The following is an 11,998-nucleotide window of genomic DNA, read 5'->3' on the forward strand; positions in this document are numbered from 1 at the left end:
TACAATGAGGTATCACCTCACACCAGTTAGAATGGGCATCATCAGAAAATCTACAAACAACAAATGCTAGAGAGGGTGTGGAGAAAAGGGAATTGTCTTTCACTGTTGGTGGGAATGTAAATTGATACAGCCATATGAAGAACAGTATGGAGGTTCCTTAAAAAGCTAAAAATAGAATTACCATATGACCCAGCAATCCACTACTGGGCATATACCCAGAGAAAATTGTAATTCAAAAAGACACTTGCAGGGACTTCCCTGGTGGCACAGTGGTTAAGAATCTGCCTGCCAATGCAGGGGACAAGGGTTCGAGCCTGGGTCCGGGAAGATTCCACATGCTGTGGAGCAACTAAGCCCGTGCGCCACAACTACTAAGCCTGCACTGTAGAGCCCACAAGCCACAACTACTGAGCCCAAGAGCCACAACTACTGAAGCCCACATGCCTAAAGCCCATGCTCTGCAACAAGCAAGTGCAATGAGAAGCCCATGCACTGCAATGAAGAGAAGCCCACGCACTGCAATGAAGAGTAGCCCCCGCTTGCCGCAACTAGAGAAAGCCGTGCACAGCAACAAAGACCCAACTAGCCATACATACATACATACATAAATAAATGACGCATGTGCCCCAATGTTCACTGCAGCACTATTTACAATAGCCAGGTCATGGAAACAACCTAAATGCCCATCAACAGACGACTGGATAAAGAAGATGTGGTACATGTATACAATGGAATATTACTCAGCCATAAAAAGGAACGAAATTGGGTCATTTGTAGAGACGTGGATGAATCTAGAGACTGTCATACAGAGTGAAGTAAGTCAGAAAGAGAAAAACAAATATTGTATATTAACACATGTATGTGGAACCTAGAAAAATAGTACAGATGAACCGGTCTGCAGGGCAGAAATAAACACACAGATGTAGAGAACAAACGTATGGACACCAAGTGGGGAAAGAGGCGTGGGGTTGGTGGTGGTGGGATGAATTGGGAGATTGGGACTGACATATAAACACTAACATGTATAAAATAAATAACTAATAAGAACTAACTGTATAAAAAATAAATAAAATAAAGTTCAAAAATTCAAAAAAAAAAAGACACATGCACCCCAATGTTCATTGCAGCACTATGTACAATAGCCAAAACATGGATCCAACCTAAATGCCCATCGACAGACGAATGGATAGAGAAGATGCGGTACATACATACAATAGAATATTAGTCAGCCATAGAAAGGAACGAAATTGGGTCACTTGTAGAGACGAGGATGGAATTAGAGACTGTCCTACAGAGTGAAGTAAGTCAGAAAGAGAAAAAAAAGTATAGTATATTAACGCATATATGTGGAATCTAGAAAAATGGTACAGATGAACCGGTTTGCAAGGCAGAAATAGACACACAGATGTAGAGAACAAACGTATGGACACCAAGGGGGGGATGTTGGCGGGGGGGGAATGAATTGGGAGATTGGGATTGACATATACACACTAGTATGTATAAAATAAATAACTAATAAGAACCTGCTGTATATAAAAAATAATAATAAAACTCAAGAAAATTATTATACCATTATATATAGAATTCAAGAATACATATTTTTAATTTTTATCCATGTTATTTATATATCCTTTTTCTTTCATAAATATTCAGACAGATTATCTGTAATTTCCTACCTGCTTTTTTCTCCTGCAGTAGAGATGGGAACCACCATTTGTTGACTTCACACTGAAAATGAATCTCAGAATTCCCTGGTGGTTCAGAGGTTAAAACTTGGTGCTTTCACTGCCATGGGTTCGATTTCGATCCCTGGTCTGGGAACTAAGATACTGCTAGCTGCGCAGTGTGGCCTAAAAAAAAAAAAAAAAGAGAGAGAGAGAGAGAGAGAGTTACAAGAAAATGGCACCAGAAAATTAATCTGTGATAAAGGGGTTGTTGCTGGCATCAGAGTAAAAGTGCTTGGCCTCCAGCAGTTTGAGATAAGTGGCTGTCAGAGATGACTCCTTAAACTTAAGACAAAGGAAACAACCTATGAGACCTGATCTCTATTCCACCCTCATTATAAAAACATGGAAATATCTTCTTCGGTTCTAAACATCTTGATAAGGATTCCCAGCATTATAACTTTTTATCCTTACAAGGATTCATTTTGTCCCCCTTAAAACAAGTATTTTAACAAGATGTCTTAATCATTTTCTCTTCCAATACCACCAGAGGACGATGACGTAACAGTAAAATAAATACTATTAGCAGAGTACAATCACTGCAAAAGCAGAAACCCTCTAAGTGGCTGTATACTGTAAAACTGTAAGTTTACCTGATACATGATGAGTGTGTATAAAAATACAACTACGGCATCACTAATCATTAGAGAAATGTAAATCAAAACTACAATGAGGTATCACCTCACACCAGTCAGAATGGCCATCATCAAAAAATCTACGAACAATAAATGGTAGACAGAGTGTGAAGAAAAGGGAACTCTCTTGCACTGTTGGTGGGAATGTAAATTGATACAGCCACTATGGAGAACAGTATGGAGGTTCTTTAAAAAACTAAAAACAGAACTACCATACGACCCAGCAATCCCACTACTGGGCATATACCCTGAGAAAACCATAATTCAAAAAGAGTCATATACCACAATGTTCACTGCAGCGCTATTTACAATAGCCAGGACATGGAAGCAACCTAAGTGACCATCAACAGATGACTGGATAAAGAAGATGTGGCACATATATACAATGGAATATTACTCAGCCATAAAAAGAAACGAAATTGAGTTATTTGTAGTGAGGTGGATGGACGAGTCTGTCATACAGAGTGAAATCAGAAAGAGAAAAACAAATACCGTATGCTAACACATATGTACGGAATCTAAAAAAAAAAAAAACGGTTATGAAGAACCTAGGGGCAGGACAGGAATAAAGACGCAGACGTAGAGAATGGACTTGAGGACACGGGGAGGGGGAAGGGTAAGCTGGGACAAAGTGAGAGAATGGCACTGACATATATACACTACCAAATGTAAAACAGATAGCTAGTGGGAAGCAGCCGCATAGCACAGGGAAATCAGCTCGATGCTTTGTGACCACCTAGAGGGATGGGATAGGGAGGGTGGGAGGGAGACGCAAGAGGGAAGGGATATGGGGATATATGTATACGTATAGCTGATTCACTTTGTTATAAAGCAGAAACCAACACACCATTGTAAAGCAATTATACTCCAATAAAGAAGTTAAAAAGAAAAAACAACTACGGGATAGATTAAGACTAAGTATAACAATCTCATTCAAGGCACTAAATTAAAATTAGTAACATGGAGCAAAACAAGATCAAAAAGTGGAAATGTCCATTTAAATACAATAATAATTTTAACATATACGCTAAACAAATGTGTGCTTTATATACCCCAGAAAGCAAGGAAGGTATGGCTAGCGTAGCAATGTTTATAATTACAGAAAGGAGACCAAAAAACAAACAAGCCAAAAAAAAAACAAAGAAAGCCTTCAACAGCAGAATTTATAAAGACATTTTACTCATATACTGTATTCACACTATTAGAACACTGCAAAAGAAGGAAAATTAACGGATAGCCATGGAAAAATGGGTAAAGTCACACCATATTGGGCAAATGAATAAAAACACATCATAATACTTATATGATTCCAGTCATAAAAGAGTTTTAAGATAACTGAGCGAAGGTAAACTACAGCCGTCGAATATTTTCCACACAGCTGAAACTATCAGGAAAAGCAAGGAAATGCTTACTTGAAACATCAGACAATACCTTAACTTTTGGGGGATGGGGATAACTTATGGAAGGCACCCACAGGCGGCTTCTGGGGTCCTACTTATATCTCATTTCTTGACTTGAGCAAAGAACGGGTATTAGTAAGAGCTGCTTATTCAACTGAACATGGAAGTTCTCTGCAATTTTTTTTTCCCCCACGCACGTCATATTTCAATATTCGGAAAACCAAGGTTTTGGGAAACAAATAAACATAGGACGCTCGTAAGAGAACATTGATAAGAACGAAAATACTGCAGAATGAGAAGAGTTGTCTGAGGGCCCGGAGGGAGCATTTACCTGAATCGCACCCATCGGCGTGGCCGTCCCAGCGGAGTCTGTGGGCAATGGTGGGGCCCGGAGGCCCCTCCCGGCCCCGAGACAGAGTCAGGCCGGATGGCGTCCACGCGGAGCCTCAGCCTTTCCTCAGAGCAGCGGACACAGCGCCCTCCTGGCTCCCTTTACCCGGTGCCGACCCAAGGTACCGAAGCGCGCACCAGCGAACGGGTCCGAGTTTAAAAATGTCGCCCGCGGTCGACGCCGGAAGGCCCGCCCAGACACCGCCCCCTAGAACGGAAGTGGCTCTCTCCTGAGCCGTCATTGGTTCAGGGACCCTTACGCGCCGCGCTTTGCCTTCAGGGTAATGTGATTCACAGTGCTCTACGACCTGTCAAGCGGCGGTGCTCCCCACCTCCGGGAAAGTTCCTCCTCACCCTGAGGGTAGCTGGGAAGGAGTGTCCCAAGGCTCTGAGTACTGGCGGGGTTCACGCTTCTTAAAGGGGACGCACCCAGATATCCGCAGAACCACGCTTCTTAAAGGGGACGCACCCAGATTTCCGTGGAATGTAGTCTGCTGATCAGAGAGAGGTACTCAGATATAATAGAGTTATATTCCAATACATATAACTATATATGTATAACTATATATATATAACTTATATATATATATATTATAGAGTTATAGTTCAGATGTTCCCCAAACCTAAATAAAACAAATGCGCACATGATACCAGATTGTCACTCAGCCACAAAGTGCATCCATCCATAGTTGGGGTCTAATAAACACGGTCTTATTGCTCTTCCAAAGCATGTAGGCTGATGCTTTAGACTCAATTTATGAGTCTCAGTGTGTTAGGTCAGGGTCAAGAGAGCAAAGACTCCAGACAGGGCCATGGTGGGGAAGACAGAGGAGGGATGTGGGTGGCCAGAAGCAGGTGGATCATGTGCTGTGTCTCTGGTTCCCTCAGAAGAAACGTAGAGCCAGTGACGGTGTCCCATTCAGGGGTGGACACATATTTCTTACTCCACATTTAGATATGTATTCAGTTCTTTTCTAGAATCTAAGATCTACCTATCTCAAAAGAAGAGTGACTTACCGCATGCCATTTTCTCCCTGGACGGTGACTCTATGGTCCCAGTCATAGTTTATTTACAAAGGGGGCATTTGAACCCTGAGGTAAAGGATTGGATTACATGATCCTCCTTCCTTGCTGGGGACAATATAATTTCACCAGCAATTGCAGTAACAATGCATGGAGAGTTGATATCATCTCAGAAAAATATTTGTGAAATTTGGAAATTGCTGAAATCTATCATTATTTAATTATTCAAAGTTAGTGGCCAAAATAGCCCTTGGCCATGTGAACAAGGTTAGGCTCTCAGTGCAGTTTCTAGAGACACTGAAGTCTGAGAAGTGAGGGAATGAAGCAGAGCACGTAGTTACACAGGAAACTTGGCTAGCTTGTGGTTATAGCTTTGTAACATGTGATCTATTATTTATTTATTTAAATTTTTTAAATTTAAGTACAGCTGGGAGGGCTATGTAAAGAGAGCAGACAGCTTTGCCAAAATGCTAAAAACAAACAGGGCATCTGTAGCATCATATTTACTCCCTCCTTAAGAAACACTCATTAAGTGCCTACCCCATTCCAGGCACTACTTTGGCTGCATCAAGATCAAGAGAGACAAAGATGCCTGCCCTCATGAGTCTGAATTTCCGGTCAAAGGAGATGGACAGTAAAAATTAATGACAACACAGTCAATTACAGAATACATTTATGTGTTTTGAGTGTTAGCCAAAATTTCAGAAATGAAGACCTGATTGAACTAAACAGGCATTTATTTAGGGCTTGTTAGGACACTCGGGAAACGTAGATGCGAGAAGCACTTGAATTGTTACCTGAACTACAAAATGGAGGAAGCCTATAAAGGCAAAAAATGGAAGGCCACAGTTAGTTCCATAAGTTGTTTGTCAAGAATTATAATTGGAGCTGTCAAGAAGTAAGGGTGCTTATAAAGCAAGGATTGGTTAGGGTCAGAAATGGCTATATAGTTACAAGAGGGGAATGTTGAAACTGCAAGGTTGTAGTTAGCAGAAGTTTTAAAAATGTCTAGTGTCTGTTATCAAACTGAACCTGGTTCTGCTCACCTACTTTCTTCTGATTGGTTGCTGGTAAGGTCACAGGGTGATTTTCAGGAATCTTCATCATCAACTTTCTGGTTCCAACCAGTCTCAGGCCTACGTACTTGTTGTGTCATGTAGTCACCATCCTCCACCTGGCTGGAGGTCTTGTTTCTGCAAAACAACTCAAGGATATGCATCAGATTGTTATCTATAACCTTTCAGAAGGAACTAGAATTCCTGTGAGTGTTTTATCACTGAACTATTGTTCCAACTGTCATTACTGTTTTTATTTGACTGCTTTTCCTTTCTTTCTGCACTCTCTCACCTCTCTAGTTAGTAACTACTTGAATCTGCTCTTTGGAACTCAGGGAAGGCCTAGGAAACTAAAGTCTTTCTCTATGTACAGGAAACAAGGGGGACTTCCCTGGTGGCACAGTGGTTAAGACTCTGTGCTCCCAACGCAGGTGGGCCTGGGTTCGATCCCTGGCCAGGGAACTAGATCCCACATGCATACCTCAATTAAGAGTTCACATGCCACTACTAAGGAGTTCACCCACCACAACTAAGACCTGATGCAACCAAATAAATAAATAAATATTAAAAACAAAAAAAAAAATAAACAAGTGGGACAGACTTTTGTACCCAGGAGGGCCCTGCAGGGTCCTGTTCAGTTTCAGAAACAAGGGTACCATGGCTTGCACAGCCTGGTTCAGCTGGGCCTCAGAGGCGCCTCTGTAACGTCTCTTCTTGTGCTTTTCCTTTTGGTCACCTCCGCCTGGACCCAGCGCTCTAGAAGCCCATACAGGTGGGAAAAAGCCAGAGTCCATAACAATGCCATCCCTAAAGGATGCAGGAAGTTCCACTCACCTGGTGTGCACTGCACCTTAAGAGCACTTTGCTAAGCCTTCATTGGCTCAGTCACTACACCTGCAGACTGAAGTGACTTCTGGGTAATACAGTTCCCAAATGAAGCATGTAGATCTCCAAAATGTGATTCTTTTTCATACTTGAAAACACGGGTACTTAACTGCTTAGCAGGGGAGGTGAAGACAATATTTAGACTTGCCAGAAAGGTAAAAATGAATAGAGAAGCTGTACTGTGGTGTGTATTCACTGGCCTAACAAATGTACCACAAACACCTAAGGAGTTTCAACCACAATAGTAGGTGCATGGGACATATTGGGAATAGGTTGTCAGCTGTTCCGTGTATACAGCACAAGTCCTGTATTTCACAATTTTGTCCAGAGTCCTTTGACTTCGTCAGCACGACATAAACATCCTACATCCCGCTTTTTGCAATGATTTCCAAAACGCCGGCAGTTAGACTTGGACAATGCTTTATGGTTTCTCTCAGGTTTGGCTGAGGGAAGACTAAAAACAGATACTAACAAATAAAGTGCTTACTTTACATAGTCAGGAAAGGGAAAAGGGTGTTCCTTGGCCACAGTCCAAAGTCATGAACAAATAATCATCGTTTCTAAGAGATAACTTTCGATAAATACATGTGTCCTCAAAATCAGCGTGGTCAATGACAACCTCAACAGAGAAACTAAGCTTCTGGAAGTTAGCAAATCATTGATAGGGACAAGCTTTTGAAATTTAACCAATCGGTGATAGACTACAGCTCCCCAACCCGAGTCCTGAAAGACAGCCAATCAGTGACAGCTCCAGGCTCCTAAGCAACAGTCAATCAGCAACTACCTCAGTTCCATGCCCCAGCTTCTGAAAGTCAGCTGATCAACAGGAGTGACCACACTAACACTGCTGAAAGTCCAGAAATCCTTCAACACACACTTCTGAAATTCCTCCATTCCTGAATGACTGGCTCCATAAAAGATAAATGCAGCTCAAGCTCTGTTCTAGGACACTGCCTGACAACTACAGCTCTCCCTCGTATGCATGCATGAGGTCCACATTTTTTGTATAAATATTAAGTTCAATTGATTGTTAGCTCAGAAGTTTGCAACCTTTTCAATGGTTCAACATTTGTTTATGGCTTCTTATGAGTTTAGAGTTAATGGCTATGTATAGATGGCAATTTGGGTGGCGATGCAAGGAAAAGAAAAGAGAAGGGCACTGAAACCTTACTGAGGCAAGGGGCATATTCATTATGACAGCTCTGATGATGGGTTCAATGTCTATACATATGTGAAAATATGTCATGTTGGACACTTTATATAAGTGCAGTTAATCTACATCAATAATCCCTCAATGAAGCTGTTTGGGGAAAACTTTTCCCCATAAAGTGTTAAAATGCTATTTCTTCTAGAATATCAAACAACTGACAAAGCTGTACTGATCATCAGGACCCTCTCCCCACGTCTTACATGAGTCAACTCTGATTCCTTGTCTACAAAACGGGAGAATAATGGAAATATGCCCACTCGTGTCACCAAGAATGATGGCTAGGACACAAAAGACCCATCCCTGAAGAAGAGAATCTCCCTTCACTCCCTCATGAGGTTCCTGCCTTGCCATTATGGTTTGAGGGAAACAGCCCAGAGAGACTACAGGGATCCATAAAACCTCTGGCTCTGCTGCTCTGCCAATAAACTGGCTATGGGGACTGGTCTGTAGGTCCCGAGTTCTGTACACTCTCTTTCCACCTGGCCAGTTACTCAGATATTCACAGATGCCCCTTTGGAAGTGGCTTATCCACTCTACTTTGGGGCAGTCTCCACCAGTCCCTATTAATCCAGTCACCATTTCTGTACACAATATGGTTCCCAGCCTGGGCCTTGTTAAGTTTTATGTCCATGGACATAAACCTACATGATTTTTCTTCCTCAGGACACACAGCTCCTAGGCGGGTATCAGGAGACAGCTATCTCTCAATAATGCCATGGAACATCCACGAAGTTCATGGTACTGTCAAATACACTATTGTTTGCAAACCAACTGCCCCAAGTGACTGCGGAATCACAAATAATATTCACATCCAGGTCAGGAGATCCTGGTGCAGGGGTCCTTCAGACTTTCCTAGGAGGCCTCAAGCAGCAATGCAATTAGGCCAAATCTACACTTAGAGCTGTGCTTTGTCCTCCTGCTCTTTCCTTTGGAGCACACGAAGTTGAGAGCCCCAGAACTCTGTACTTTTTGTTCTGGCAGAGCCCAATTCTGTTCTCAACCCACAGCATACAGTAAACAGAAACCCAAGAGTAAAGGTGGCTTAAACAATAAGACCTAGGGGAGGGATGGAGTGGGAGGTTGGGGTTAGCAGATGTAAGCTTTTATATACAGAATGGATAAACAACAAGGTTCTACTGTATAGCACAGGGAACTATATTCAATATCCGATGATAGGGGCTTCCCTGGTGGTGCAGTGGTTGAGAGTCTGCCTGCCAATGCAGGGGAAACGGGTTCGAGCCCTGGTCTGGGAAGATCCCACATGCCACGGAGCAACTAGGCCCGTGAGCCACAATTACTGAGCCTGCGCGTCTGGAGCTTGTGCTCCACAACAAGAGAGGCCACGATAGTGAGAGGCCCGCGCACCGCGATGAAGAGTGGCCCCCACTTGCCGTAACTAGAGAAAGCCCTCGCACAGAAACGAAGACCCAACACAGCCATAAATAAATAAATAAATAAATAAATAAATGGATCATCACGTTAAAAAAAAAAAAAATCCTATGATAGGGCTTCCCTGGTGGTACAGTGGTTAAGAATCCGCCTACCAATGCAGGGGACACGGGTTCGAGCCCTGGTCCAGGAAGATCCCACAGGCCACGGAGCAGCTAAGCCCGGGCACCGCAACTACTGAGCCTGCGCTCTAGAGCTCGCAAGCCACAACTACTGAGCCCATGTGCCACAACTACTGAAGCCCGCACGCCTAGAGCCTGTGCTCCGCAACAAGAGAAGCCACCGCAGTGAGAAGCCCGTGCACCGCAATGAAGAGTAGTCCCCGCTTGCCACAACTAGAGAAAGCCCGCGTGCAGCAATGAAGACCCAACACAGACAAAAATAAATAAATAAATTTATTTATTTATTTATTTTAAAAAAAATCCTATGATAAACCATGTGGAAAAAAATATTTGAAAAAAATATACATATATCTGAATCACTTTGCTGTATACCAGTAATAAACACAACATTGCAAATCAACCGTACTTCAATAAAAAAGAAAAAAACAAAGAAAAACACCCAATAATAACTTTACCGCAAAAACCAGCAAGGTGAGCCAGCAGTTCCTAGGGTGGGTAAAATGGAGGCTCGAAAAAATCTGTCAAGAATGTCATAAGACAATCAATAATGACCCTGAAACAAGGGAAACCTCTGTAAGCCGCCAGCCAACAGCAGATGGAGTCCTCTGTCCAAAGTGGGTGATGTTCACACCTGAACAAATCAAAGGGGTGGGCATGAGGTCTCACCAAAGGGCTCAAATGACTGGCGAATACTCCAGAAAAAGCAAGAGACTACAGCAATCTGTTCTCCCTGCTTTCTAAAAAAAATGAGATATAATTAACATATAACATTTATTAGTTTCAGATGTATAACATAATGATTCAGTATTGGTTTATACTGCAAAATGATCATCACAATAGGTCTACTTCACGTTTTCCTCATAGTTACATAAGTTTTTTATGTTGAGAACTTTTATGATTTACTCTTAGCAAGTTTCAAACACGCAATACAGTATTACTAACTATAGTGACCATACTCCCTGCCAGCTAATATCAGGAGAGTGGCTTCTATAATACACACGGGCAGTGACAGAACTCCAGTGACGGCCCCAGGCAGGTCGGAAAGTGCAAAAGAGTTCACCAGTTTCCCACAAACCTGGCCCTTACTGTGAATCTCCCTAGTGAGGATGTCTGGATGTACGAGATGCAGTTTCTGGGGGATATCTCCCTCACAGGGGCTAATCTCCAGAACTTTCATCTGTTATTATGTTAAAAAGCCAAGAGCACAGTGGCTGCACGTGTAACGTCTTTCTCCAGTGTGAGCTTCCTGGTGCCGAATGGAGACAGACTAGTGGCTGAAGACTGTCCAACATCTGCCATACTCATAATACCCTGCTGGGTGTGGAGTTGTTCTGTAAGATCAAAAGGTTATTGATGGTGGAACACATAGCACAATGACACTGGGATACATGAAAGACAGAACTGTTTGTTACTTACAGCTCAGAATGAGAGAAAGACATTAGACAGGGCAACAAAGAGGGCTGAGCCCAGGGACAGGATTAACAGCAAGCTGGAGCTGTGGTGGGCAGTGTATATGTGGCAAGAGTGATGGGATTAGCTAGGTTTCATGAGCTTTCTGTGGATTGCCTATTTTGAACAATTGTATGGGTTCCAGAACATAGGGGCTATCACTAAATGTCTGACACCTTGGTGTCTGGTAGTCCAGAGTATGAGAGCCTGATAAGGAAAGTGGTTGGGGTTGTGGGCTTCATCAGCTGTTCTAGAAGGGGAACGGACAGTCCTTCTCCTGCCAGGGCTTCAAAACTGAGTCAAACCACTTTCAAAAACTTAAAAAGTATATATCAAAATGCTGTGGTATTGACATACACACACATATAGGAGAATGGAATAAAAGAGCACAGAAACAAACCTTCACATACATGCTCAGATGTTTTAAAAGGGTGCAGAGACCATTCAAAGAGAAATGAGTTTTTTCAGCAGGTGGTGTTGAAAAAACTAGATATCCATACATAAAAGAATGAAGTTGCACCTGCACCTTACATGATATAAGCTTCAAGCTGTACTGGTGTAAAATGGTACAGCTACTATGGAAACAGCCCCTCAGTTCCTCAAGAAATTTACATATTGAAATAATGATCCAACAATTCTACATCTGGAAACATACC

At 42.4% G+C, this 11,998-nt stretch overlaps 1 protein-coding gene across 9 annotated transcripts in view; it reads right to left on the bottom strand.

Annotated features, from left to right (window-relative positions):
• Positions 1–4,584, bottom strand: part of LOC133078542 (zinc finger protein 792-like) — a 38,194-nt gene extending 33,610 nt beyond the window's left edge. For 7 of the 9 annotated variants that reach the window (XR_009697903.1, XR_009697901.1, XR_009697900.1 and 4 more), the window contains exons 1-2: positions 4,091–4,309; positions 1,677–1,850 (exon numbers count right to left, since the gene is read on the bottom strand). The gene's annotated coding sequence lies outside the window, so the exon portion shown is untranslated. Of the gene's footprint in view, positions 1–1,676; positions 1,851–4,090; positions 4,310–4,481 lie in introns of those variants that run through there. The other 2 variants (XR_009697898.1, XR_009697899.1) reach the window with 2 other exon arrangements.
• Positions 4,585–11,998: the final 7,414 nt, after the last annotated feature.

Source organism: Eubalaena glacialis, chromosome 18 (assembly GCF_028564815.1).
Source record: "Eubalaena glacialis isolate mEubGla1 chromosome 18, mEubGla1.1.hap2.+ XY, whole genome shotgun sequence".
NCBI classification, from domain to species: Eukaryota; Metazoa; Chordata; class Mammalia; order Artiodactyla; family Balaenidae; genus Eubalaena; species Eubalaena glacialis.